Source organism: Tachyglossus aculeatus, chromosome 22 (assembly GCF_015852505.1).
Source record: "Tachyglossus aculeatus isolate mTacAcu1 chromosome 22, mTacAcu1.pri, whole genome shotgun sequence".
NCBI lineage: Eukaryota > Metazoa > Chordata > Mammalia > Monotremata > Tachyglossidae > Tachyglossus > Tachyglossus aculeatus.
In genome coordinates this window covers 47,416,176-47,428,701 of record NC_052087.1, presented here as the reverse complement: position 1 = coordinate 47,428,701, position 12,526 = coordinate 47,416,176, and the positions used below count along the sequence as shown (strand labels likewise).

General features: G+C 48.1%; 1 protein-coding gene across 1 annotated transcript in view; it reads right to left on the bottom strand.

The window, feature by feature from the left end:
* Positions 1 to 12,252, bottom strand: part of LOC119943389 (L-lactate dehydrogenase A chain) — a 34,297-nt gene extending 22,045 nt beyond the window's left edge. The window contains exon 1 of the mRNA XM_038764340.1: positions 12,151 to 12,252. The gene's annotated coding sequence lies outside the window, so the exon portion shown is untranslated. The remainder of the gene's footprint in view (positions 1 to 12,150) is intronic.
* Between the last annotated feature and the right edge of the window lie 274 nt (positions 12,253 to 12,526).

Sequence of the window (12,526 nt, the reverse complement as noted above, 5' to 3'; positions counted from 1 at the left end):
ACCATCTTTGTTGTCCAATTGGGCTTTCCAAGCACTTGGTACAGTGCTCTGCACACAGTAAGTGCTCAATAAATAATAATGATGGCAATAATAATAATAATAATGATGGTATTTGTTAAGCACTTACTATGTGCAAAGCACTGTTCTAAGCGCTAAGGATGTTACAGTAATAATGATTGCATTTGTTAAGTGCTATGTGCCAAGCACTGTTCTAAGCGCTAAGGATGTTACAATAATAATGATGGCATTTGTAAAGCGCTTACTATGTGCAAAGCACTGTTCTAAGCGCTGGGGAGGTTACAAGGCGATCAGGTTGTCCCACGGGGGAGGTTTAGTTTTAATCCCCATTTTACAGATGAGGTACAGGTACAGAGAATTCATTCATTCATTCATTCAATCGTATTTATTGAGCGCTTACTGTGTGCAGAGCACTGGACTAAGCGCTTGGGAAGTACAAGTTGGCAACATATAGAGACGGTCCCTACCCAACAGCGGGGTCTGCACATAGTAAGTGCTCAATAAATAACAACGATGGTATTTGTTAAGCGCTTACAATGTGCAAAGCATTGTTCTAAGCGCTGGGGAGGATACGAGGTGATCAGGTTGTACCGAGGGGGAGGTTTACAGTTTTAATCCCCATTTTACAGATGAGGTACAGGTACAGAGAATTCATTCATTCATTCAATCGTATTTATTGAGCACTTACTGTGTGCAGAGCACTGTACTAAGTGCTTAGGAAGTACAAGTTGGCAACATATAGAGACGGTCCCTACCCAACAGCGGGGTCTGCACATACTAAGTGCTCAATAAATAATAATAATGGTATTTGTTAAGCGCTTACAATGTGCAAAGCATTGTTCTAAGCGCTGGGGAGGATACAAGGTGATCAGGTTGTCCTGAGGGGGCTTACAATTTTAATCCCCATTTTACAGATGAGGTACAGGTACAGAGAATTCAGTCATCCATTCAATCGTATTTATTGAGCACTTACTGTGTGCTGAGTACTGGGCTAAGCGCTTGGGAAGTCCAAGTTGGCAACATCTAGAGACGGTCCCTACCCAACAGTGGGCTCACAGTCTAGAAGTGAAGTGACTTGCCCAAAGTCACACAGCTGACAGTTGGAGGAATCAGGATTTGAACCCAGGACCTCTGACCCCAAAGCCCAGGCTCTTTCTACTAAGCCATGCTGCATCTGTTCAGCGCTTACTATGTACAAAGCCCTTGAATGGATGAATGAACAAATACCAAGACTGTGAGCCCGTTGTTGGGTAGGGACGTCTCTATATGTTGCCAACTTGTACTTCCCAAGCGCTTAGTACAGTGCTCTGCACACAGCACTCAATAAATAGGACTGAATGAACGACTGAGTGAATTAGTGCATAGAGATTGGCCTTGGAAGTCCTAAGAACCTGGGTTCTAATGCTGCCATTGCCATGTGTCTGCTCCGTGACCTTGGGCAAATCGCTTCTCTGGGCCTCAGTGACCTCATCTGTGCAATGGGGATTACGACTGTGAGCCCCATGGGGGACGGGGATTGGGTCTAACCTGATTAAACTTGTACTTAAAGAAGCAGCATGGCTCTGTGGAAAGAGCCCGGACTTTGGAGTCAGAGGTCATGGGTTCTAATCCTGCCTCCGCCAATTGTCAGCTGCGTGACTTTGGGCAAGTCACTTCACTTATTTGTGCCTCAGTTACCTCATCTGTAAAACGGGGATTAAGACTGTGAGCCCCATGAGGGACAACCTGACCACCTTGTAACCTCTCCAGTGCTTAGAACAGTGCTTTGCACATAGTAAGCACTTAATAAATGCCATTATTATTATTATTAACTTCTCTGAGCCGCAGTTACCTCATCTGTAAAATGGGGGTGAAGACTGTGAGCCCCACATGGGACAACCTGCTCACTTTGTAACCTCCCCAGCGCTTAGAACAGTGCTTTGCACATAGTGAGCGCTTAATAAATGCCATTATTATTATTATTAACTTCTCTGGGCCTCAGTTACCTCATCTGTAAAACGGGGATGAAGACTGTGAGCCCCACGAGGGACAACCTGATCACCTTGTAACCTCTCCAGTGCTTAGAACAGTGCTTTGCACATAATAAACACTTAATAAATGCCATTATTATTATTATTAACAACTTCTCTGGGCCTCAGTTACCTCATCTGTAAAACAGGGATGAAGACTGTGAGCCCCACAGGGGACAACCTGATGACCTTGTAACCTCCCCAGCACTTAGAACAGTGCTTTGCACATAGTGAGCGCTTAATAAATGCCATTATTATTATTATTATTAACTTTTCTGTGCCGCAGTTCCCTCATCTGTAAAACGGGGATGAAGACTGTGAGCCCCTCATGGTACAACCTGCTCACCTTGTAACCTCCCCTGTGCTTAGAACGTGCTTTGCACATAGTAAGGGCTTAATAAATGCCATTATTATTATTATTATTATTAACTTCTCTGGGCCGCAGTTCCCTCACCTGTAAAACGGGGATGAAGACTGTGAGCCCCACGAGGGACAACCTGATCACCTTGTAACCTCTCCAGCGCTTAGAACAGTGCTTGGCACATAGTAAGCGCTTAATAAATGCCATCATCATTATTATTATTACTTGCCCCAGCGCTTAGAACAGCGCTTGGCACATAGCAAGCGCTTAACAAATGCACTTGGGGGAAAAAAAAGAGTCACAGGGCTGAATTGGGTAATGAATCTGACTGCAACCAAAGTCAAGCCCTTAAATTGGGGGAGGAGGCTCTCACCCGGCTTAAGAAATGGGCCAAATCGAGGTTTTTACACACTTCTCGGCAATAATTGTAGAGAGCTGGGTTGCAAAAGACAGCACAAAATATAACGGCTGAAATAAAGTTCAACTATCAATGAAGAAATCACGGCGGAACGGGTGAGGAAATGACCAAACACTTTCACCTTACTTGCCCAAATACACCCAGGGGTGACGGGAAGCTTAAAACCATCAGGTTTTTTTTTTCCCCCCTCGTTTGGGTCCAGAGAGTTGTATGCGAGTTGCCTTTTTCATTCATTCAATCGTATTTATTCATTCATTTCATTGAATTTATGAATTTCATTTATTCAGTCGTATTTATTGAGCGCTTCCTGTGTGCAGAGCACTCTGTTAAGCGCTTAGGAAGTCCAAGTTGGTGACATATAGATGCTGATATAAATAAATGACAGTTGGCAACATCTAGAGACGGTCCCTACCCAACAGCGGGCTCACGGTCTAGAAGCGGGGGACAGACAACAAAACTAAACATATAAACCAAATAAAATAAACAGAATAAATATGTACAAGTAAAATAGAGTAATAAATCTGTACAAATATATATACAGGTGCTGCGGGGAGGGGAAGGAGGTCTGAGATAGCCTAGAGGAAAGGTAACAGCCTTAGAATTCAATCAATCAATTGTATTTATTGAGCGCTTACTGTGTGCAGAGCACTGTACTAAGCGCTTGGGAAGTCCATGTTGGCAACATACAGAGACGGTCCCTACCCAACAGCGGGCTCACAGTCTAGAAGGGGGGGACAGACAACAAAACTAAACATATAAACCAAATAAAATAAATAGAATAAATCTGTACAAGTAAAATAAATAGAGTAATAAATCTGTACAAACATATATACAGGGGCTGTGGGGAGGGGAAGGAGGTATGAGGTAACCTAGAGGAAAGGTAACAGCCTAGGAATTAAATTAATCAATCATATTTATTGAGCGCTTACTGTGTGCAGAGCACTGTACTAAGCGCTTGGGAAGTACAAATCGGCAACATAGAGAGATGGTCCCTGAGGCCTGGGTTCTAATCCCCTCTCTGCTATGAGAATTAAAAAAGAGTTGTAAATACACTGGAGGGTTTAAAATAAATCACCTAGGAGAACCGAGATAAAATTTTCCAACTTGTACTTCCCAAGCGCTTAGTCCAGTGCTCTGCACACAGTAAGCGTTCAATAAATATGATTATTTATGAATCATATCAATAATTAAATATTATTAAATTAATTATTAATTAAGAATTATTAAATAGGATTGATTGAATGAATGAATGGAAGCTTTAGTAGGGCCAAAGAGCTCCTCCTCTTTCAAATATTGGGGCCCAAATGGTTTCTGTCCTAAATCCCCAACCAGGGGACTCTCTTGGTCCAAGTTAAATTCTTATTATGGCTAAAGGGAGCCCTGGATTCCAGGAAAACTGAAACTAGATCTCTCTTAATGCATTTTAAATCCCTGGTTGTCACCAAGCTATTTTAGGACGACCCCAGTATGCAGGCCATATCCCTGCTGGGGGCTAGTGATAGCCCCAGCGGGCCACCAGCACTGTGGAGGGGCCCTGCTAGCCCTCAATCAATCTATATATATATAGATATATATATATATACACACATATATTTATACATATATATACATACACATATATTTATACACATATATACATATGTATGTATACGCATGTATATTTATACACATATTGTATTTATACACATATACACGTATGTATGTACACATATATGCTATATATATGTATATATACATATATGCATATATACACACATATGTATATATAGACATATATGCATATATATGCTATATGTATGCATATATACATATATATGCTATATATGCATATATATACACATGCTATATATGCATATATACATATATACGTATACACACACACATATAGATATGGATTATATATCAGCGCTTAGAACAGTGCTTTGCACATAGCGCTCAACAAATACCATCATTCTTATTATCTATCTATATTTATATATGGAAGATATATCAATCAATCCATCTTTATAATAATGATGGCATTTGTTAAGAGCTTACTATGTGCCAAGCACTGTTCTAAGCGCTGGGGAGGTTACAAGGGGATCAGGTTGCCCCACGGGGGGCTCACAGTCTTCATCCCCATTTTACAGATGAGGGAACTGAGGCACAGAGAGGTGAAGTGACTTGCCCAAGGTCATACAGCAGAGATGACATTTGTTAAGCGCTTACTATGTGCCAAGCACTGTTCTCAGCGCTGGGGAGGTTACAAGGGGATCAGATTGCCCCATGGGGGGCTCACAGTCTTCATCCCCATTGACAGATGAGGTAACTGAGGCCCAGAGAAGTATAGTGAAGGTCACACAGCAGAGAAGGCATTTGAAAAGCACTTACTATGTGCCAAGCACTGTTCTAAGCGCTGGGGTAGATAAAAGGTAATCACTTGTCCCATTTGGGGCCCGCGGTCTTAATCCCCATTTTCCAGATGAGGTCACTGGGGCCCAGAGAAGCCCAAGGTCACACGGCAGACAAGTGGCGGAGCGGAATTCGAACCCAGGTCCTCCTAACTGCCAGGCCCGTGCTCTTTTCATTCAATCGTATTTATTGAGCGCTTACTGTGGGCCACTAAGCCACACCTTTATGGAGCGCTTACCGCGTGCGGGGCACTGTACTGAGCGCTTGGGCGAGGCCGCCATATAACAGAGTCAGTGGGCACGTTCCCTGGGATCCTATTTATTGAGCTTAATAAGCTCAATAAATTAAGCTCCTATTTATTGAGCTTAATCCTATAAACTCAATAAATTAAGCTCCTATTTATTGAGTTTAATCAATGATTGACGCCGATTACCGCGTGCGGGTTACTGTACTGAGCGCTTGGGCGAGGCCGCCATATAACAGAGTCCGTGGGCACGTTCCCTGGGATCCTATTTATTGAGCTTAATAAGCTCAATAAATTAAGCTCCTATTTATTGAGTTTAATCAATGATTGATGCCGATTACCACGTGCGGGTTACTGTACTGAGCGCTTGGGCGAGGCCGCCATATAACAGAGTCCGTGGGCACATTCCCTGGGATCCTATTTATTGAGCTTAATAAGCTCAATAAATTAAGCTCCTATTTATCGAGCTTAATCAATGACTGACGCCGATCGATCAGGCCGCCTCCCCAAGCCGCTATGGCCTGGTTTTGCACTGACATTCAATAATAATAATAATGGCATTTATTAAGCGCTTACTACGTGCAAAGCCCTGTTCTAAGCGCTGGGGAGGTTACAAGGTGATCAGGTTGTCCCACGGGGGGGCTCACAGTCCCCATTTGACAGATGAGGTCACTGAGGCTCAGAGAAGTTAAGTGACTTGTCCAAAGTCACACAGCTGGTGGAGCCGGGATTTGAACCCATGACCTCTGACTCCAAAGCCCGGGCTCTTTCCGGGATCGTACTTATTGGGCGCTTATGGTGTGAGGGGCACTGTACTGAGCGGATGATCAAACTTGTACTTCCCAAGCGCTTAGTACAGTGCTCTGCACATAGTAAGCGCTCAATAAATACGATTGACTTATTGATTGATTGATCAAACTTCCAAGCCCGCTTCCTCCTGGGCCTGCGGATGGTGCAGCCACGACCCTCCCTCCTGAAGCAGCACCATGCAATCACTCGGTCCTATTTATTGAGCGCTTCCTGTGTGCAGACCACTGGACTGAGCGCTTGGAAACTACAAGCCGCTGCCCAACAAAACCCACTGGCCCCTCTGGGTGAGGGGCTGGGAGGGGGGAGGGTCTGAGCTCCCCAGCCATCGATCAATCAATCGATCGGTATTTATTGAGCGCTCAGTACGTGCGCAGCACTGGACTAAGCGCTTAGGAGGGGACAATAGGAGAGAGGAGTCGGACACAGTCGGTGGGGAGGGGAGGACTGGATCCTCCAGGACCGAAATTGGGGTTGGGGGTTTCCATGGAGGGTGGGGGTGGTCTGAGCTCCCCATTGGCCTCCACCAATCATCTATCGATCGGTATTTATAGATCGATCGGTATTTATTTGGGAAGAGAAGGGGATAGAAGAGTTGGTAGAGGTGAGGGATCCTGTCCTTGGGGGAGAAGGGAAGAGGCCTGGATTCTCCAGAACCGAAATTGGGGTTGGGGGATCCCAATGAGGGGGCTGACTGGGGGGGTCTGAGCGCCCCAGCTGCCTCCACCAATCGATCGATCGGTATTTATAGATTGATCGGTATTTATTTGGGAGAGGACAATGTGGCAGAAGAGTGGGGAGAGGGGAGGAGGCCTGAATCCTCCAGACCTGAAATTGGGGTTGGGGGATCCCAATGAGGGGGCTGACTGAGGGATCTGAGCTTCCCGGCCGCCTCCACCAATCAATCGATCGGTATTTATAGATCGATCGGTATTTATTTGGGAGAGGACAATGTGACAGAAGAGTGGGGAGAGGGGAGGAGGCCTGAATCCTCCAGACCTGAAATTGGGGTTGGGGGATCCCAGGGAGGGGGCTGACTGGGGGGGTGGGGGGGGTGTCTGACCTTCCCACCTACCTGCACCAATCAATCGATCGGTATTTATAGATCGATCGGTATTTATTTGGGACAGGACAATGTTACAGAAGAGTGGGGAGAGGGGAGGAGGCCTGAATCCTCCAGACCTGAAATTGGGGTTGGGGGATCCCAATGAGGGGGCTGGCTGGGGGGTGGGGGGGTGTCTGAGCTTCCCAGCCGCCTCCACCAATCGATCGATCGGTATTTATAGATTGATCGGTATTTATTTGGGAGAGGACAATGTGACAGAAGAGTGGGGAGAGGGGAGGAGGCCTGAATCCTCCAGACCTGAAATTGGGGTTGGGGGATCCCAGGGAGGGGGCTGACCTTCCCAGCTGCCTCCACCAATCAATCGATCGGTATTTACAGATCGATCGGTATTTATTTGGGAGAGGACAATGTGACAGAAGAGTGGGGAGAGGGGAGGAGGCCTGAATCCTCCAGAACCGAGGACAATGTGACAGGAGAGTGGGGAGAGGGGAGGAGGCCTGAATCCTCCAGACCTGAAATTGGGGTTGGGGGATCCCAGGGAGGGGGCTGCCTGGGGGGTCCTGAGCTTCCCAGCTGCCTCCACCAATCAATCGATCGTTATTTATAGATCGATCGGTATTTATTTGGGAGAGGACAATGTGACAGAAGAGTGGGGAGAGGTGAGGGAACCGGTCCTTGAGGGAGAGGGGAGGAGGCCCGGATTCTCCAGAACCGAAATTGGGGTTGGGGGATCCCAGGGAAGGAGCTGACTGGGAGGTCCTGAGCTTCCCAGTCGCCTCCACCAATCAATCGATCGGTATTTATAGATCGATTGGTATTTATTTGGCAGAGGACAATATGACAGAAGAGTGGGGAAAGGGGAGGAGGCCTGAATCCTCCAGACCTGAAATTGGGGTTGGGGGATCCCAGGGAGGGGGCTGGCTGGGGAGGGGGGGGGTCTGAGCTCCACAGCCGCCTCCACCAATCAATCGATCGGTATTTATAGATCGATCGGTATTTATTTGGGAGAGGACAATGTGACAGACGAATGGGGAGAGGGGAGGAGGCCTGAATCCTCCAGAACCGAGGACAATGTGACAGAGGAGTGGGGAGAGAGGAGGAGGCCTGAATCCTCCATACCTGAAATTGGGGTTGGGGGATCCCCGGAAGGGTTATGACTGGGGGGGGGTCTGGGCTTCCCAGCCGCCTCCACCAATCGATCGATCGGTATTTATAGATTGATCGGTATTTATTTGGGAGAGGACAACGTGACGGAAGAGTTGGTAGAGGTGAGGGATCCCGTCCTTGGGGGAGAAGAGAGGGGGCCTGGATTCTCCAGAACCGAAATTGGGGTTGGGGGATCCCAGGGAGGGGGCTGACTGGGGGGGGTCTGAGCTTCCCAGCCGCCTCCACCAATCGATCGATCGGTATTTAGAGATCGATCGGTGTTTATTTGGGAGAGGACAACGTGAGTTGGTAGAGGTGAAGGATCCCGTCCTTGGGGGAGAGGGGAGGAGGCCTGGATTCCCCAGAACCGAAATTGGGGTTGGGGGATCCCAGGGAGGGGGCTGACTGGGAGGTCCTGAGCTTCCCAGTCGCCTCCACCAATCAATCGATCGGTATTTATAGATCGATTGGTATTTATTTGGCAGAGGACAATATGACAGAAGAGTGGGGAGAGGGGAGGAGGCCTGAATCCTCCAGACCTGAAATTGGGGTTGGGGGATCCCAGGGAGGGGGCTGACCTTCCCAGGTACCTCCACCAATCAATCGATTGGTATTTATAGATCGATCGGTATTTATTTGGGAGAGGACAATGTGACAGAAGAGTGGGGAGAGGGGAGGAGGCCTGAATCCTCCAGACCTGAAATTGGGGTTGGGGGATCCCAGGGAGGGGGCTGACTGGGGGGGGTGGGGGGGTGTCTGACCTTCCCACCTACCTGCACCAATCAATCGATCGGTATTTATAGATCGATCGGTATTTATTTGGCAGAGGACAATGTGACAGAAGAGTGGGGAAAGGGGAGGAGGCCTGAATCCTCCAGACCTGAAATTGGGGTTGGGGGATCCCAGGGAGGGGGCTGAGCTCCCCGGCCGCCTCCATCAATCAATCGATCCAGCGCTTAGAACAGTGCTTTGCACATAATTAATTAGTAATAATTAATAATAGTAATTATTACTATTATCGATCGGTATTTACTGAGCGCTGACTGCGTGCGGGGCAATAGGCCGAACGCTTGAGAGGCCCCCAGCGGTGCCCGGCACCTGGTAAGCGCTCAGCAAATAGCCTCATTAGTGGGCCGAGGCGCAGGACAGCGCTTAGCACAGTGCCTGGCACCTAGTAAGTGCTCAACAAATAGGCCTATCCCGAGGTATTTATTGGGGAGAGGATAAGGGACAGAAGAGTTGGTGGAGTTAGACTGTGAGCCCACTGTTGGGTAGGGACCGTCTCCATATGTTGCCAACTTGGACTTCCCAAGCGCTTAGTACAGTGCTCTGCACACAGTAAGCGCTCAATAAATACGATTGATTGATTGATTGATTGGGGGGATCCGGTCTTTGGGGGAGAGAGGACAGGGGTTGGGGGGAGCCCAGGGAGGGGACCGGCTTGGGGGAGGGGAGGTCAAGGCGTACGACAGCGCTTAGTACAGTGCCCGGCTCATAGTAAGCGCTTAACACCCTGATAATCATCCAAATAATAGTACTAAGAGGACGGGTGGTTTGGGGTGGGGGGCGCCTCCTTCCCTCCCTCCCTCCCCTCCCCCAGTCCCGGGGGCCGCAGCGTGTAGCGCAGTGGAGTGTCATCGGCCCCCCCCCACTAGGCAGCTGTGTGACTTTGGGCAAGCCACTTCACTTCTCTGGGCCTCAGTGACCTCAACTGGAAAATAGGGATTAAGACTGTGGGACAACCTCATCACCTTGGAACCTCCCCAGCGCTTAGAACAGTGCTTTGCGCATGGTAAGCGCTTACTAAATGCCATTATTATTATTATTATTATTCTCTGGGCCTCAGTTCCTTTATCTGTAAAATGGGGATGAAGCCTGTGAGCCCCGCCGTGGGACAACCTGAGCCCCTTGTAACCTCCCCAGCGCTTAGAACAGTGCTTTGCGCATGGTAAGCGCTTACTAAATGCCATTATTATTATTATTCTCGGGGCCTCAATTACCTCATCTGTAAAATGGGGATGAAGCCTGTGCGCCCCCCCGTGGGACAACCTGATCCCCTTGTAACCTCCCCAGCGCTTAGAACAGTGCTTTGCACATAGTAAGCACTTACTAAATGCCATCATTATTATTATTCTCTGGGCCTCAGTTCCCTCTTCTGTAAAATGGGGATGAAGACTGGGAGCCCCACGGGGGACAACTTGATGACCTTGGAGCCTCCCCAGCGCTTAGAACAGTGCTTGGCACGTAGTAAGCGCTTACTAAATGCCATCATCATTATTATTATTCTCTGGGCCTAGTTCCCTCTTCTGTAAAATGGGGATGAAGACTGGGAGCCCCACGTGAGACAGCTTGATGACCTTGGAGCCTCCCCAACGCTTAGAACAGTGCTTGGCACGTAGTAAGCGCTTACTAAATGCCATCATCATTATTATTATTCTCTGGGCCTCAGTTCCCTCTTCTGTAAAATGGGGATGAAGACTGGGAGCCCCACGTGAGACAGCTTGATGACCTTGGAGCCTCCCCAACGCTTAGAACAGTGCTTGGCACGTAGTAAGCGCTTACTAAATGCCATCATCATTATTATTATTATTCTCTGGGCCTCAGTTCCCTTATCTGTAAAATGGGGATGAAGACTGGAAGCCCACAGGGGCCAGCTTGACCTTGGAACCTCCCCAGCGCTTAGAACGGTGCTTTGCACATAGTAAGCGCTTACTAAATGCCATCATTATTATTATTATTATTCTCTGAGCCTCAGTTCCCTTCTCTGTAAAATGGGGACGAAGACTGGGAGCCCCACAGGGGACAGCTTGACCTTGTAACCTCCCCAGCGCTTAGAACAGTGCTTGGCACGTAGTAAGCGCTTACTAAATGCCATTATTATTATAATTATTATTATTATTATTCTCTGGGCCTCAGTTCCTTTATCTGTAAACTGGGGATGAAGACTGGGAGCCCCACAGGGGCCAGCTTGACCTTGGAACCTCCCCAGCGCTTAGAACAGTGCTTGGCACGTAGTAAGCGCTTACTAAATGCCATTATTATTATAATTATTATTATTATTCTCTGGGCCTCAGTTCCTTTATCTGTAAACTGGGGATGAAGACTGGGAGCCCCACAGGGGCCAGCTTGACCTTGGAACCTCCCCAGCGCTTAGAACAGTGCTTGGCACGTAGTAAGCGCTTACTAAATGCCATTATTATTATAATTATTATTATTATTCTCTGGGCCTCAGTTCCTTTATCTGTAAACTGGGGATGAAGACTGGGAGCCCCACAGGGGCCAGCTTGACCTTGGAACCTCCCCAGCGCTTAGAACGGTGCTTTGCACATAGTAAGCGCTTACTAAATGCCATCATTATTATTATTATTATTCTCTGGGCCTCAGTTCCCTTCTCTGTAAAATGGGGACGAAGACTGGGAGCCCCACAGGGGCCAGCTTGACCTTGGAACCTCCCCAGCGCTTAGAACAGTGCTTGGCACGTAGTGAGCGCTTACTAAATGCCATCATTATTATTATTCTTCTCTGGGCCTCAGTTCCTTTATCTGTAAACTGGGGATGAAGACTGGGAGCCCTACAGGGGCCAGCTTGACCTTGGAACCTCCCCAGCGCTTAGAACAGTGCTTGGCACGTAGTAAGCTTTTATTAAATGCCATCATTTATTATTATTATTATTATTAGGCCCCAGCCCACCTGTTGGTTGGTCGTTCGGTCTGTCTGTCTGTCTGCCGGAGCTGGGAGTCCAGTACAGCAAGGCCCTTAGGTTGGAAGGGAGAGGAGGGTGGGGTCGCTGGGCCTCCTTATTATAGTGGGGGTGGGTGACGTCATGGGGCGGGGCTGTGACGTCACGGGGAGGGGGTGCGGACGTGCGGGACCCCACGGCCCCCGAGGGGGAGGGGATGGAGGGGATGGAGGGACTGCGGCCTGCACCCCCAGCCCCAAGCCTTCCCGCACCCGCCCCTCATCCTCATTCATTCATTTATTCATTCATTCATTCATTCATTCATCATCCAATCCTATTTATTGAGCGCTTACTGTGTGCAGAGCACTGGACTAAGCGCTTGGGAAG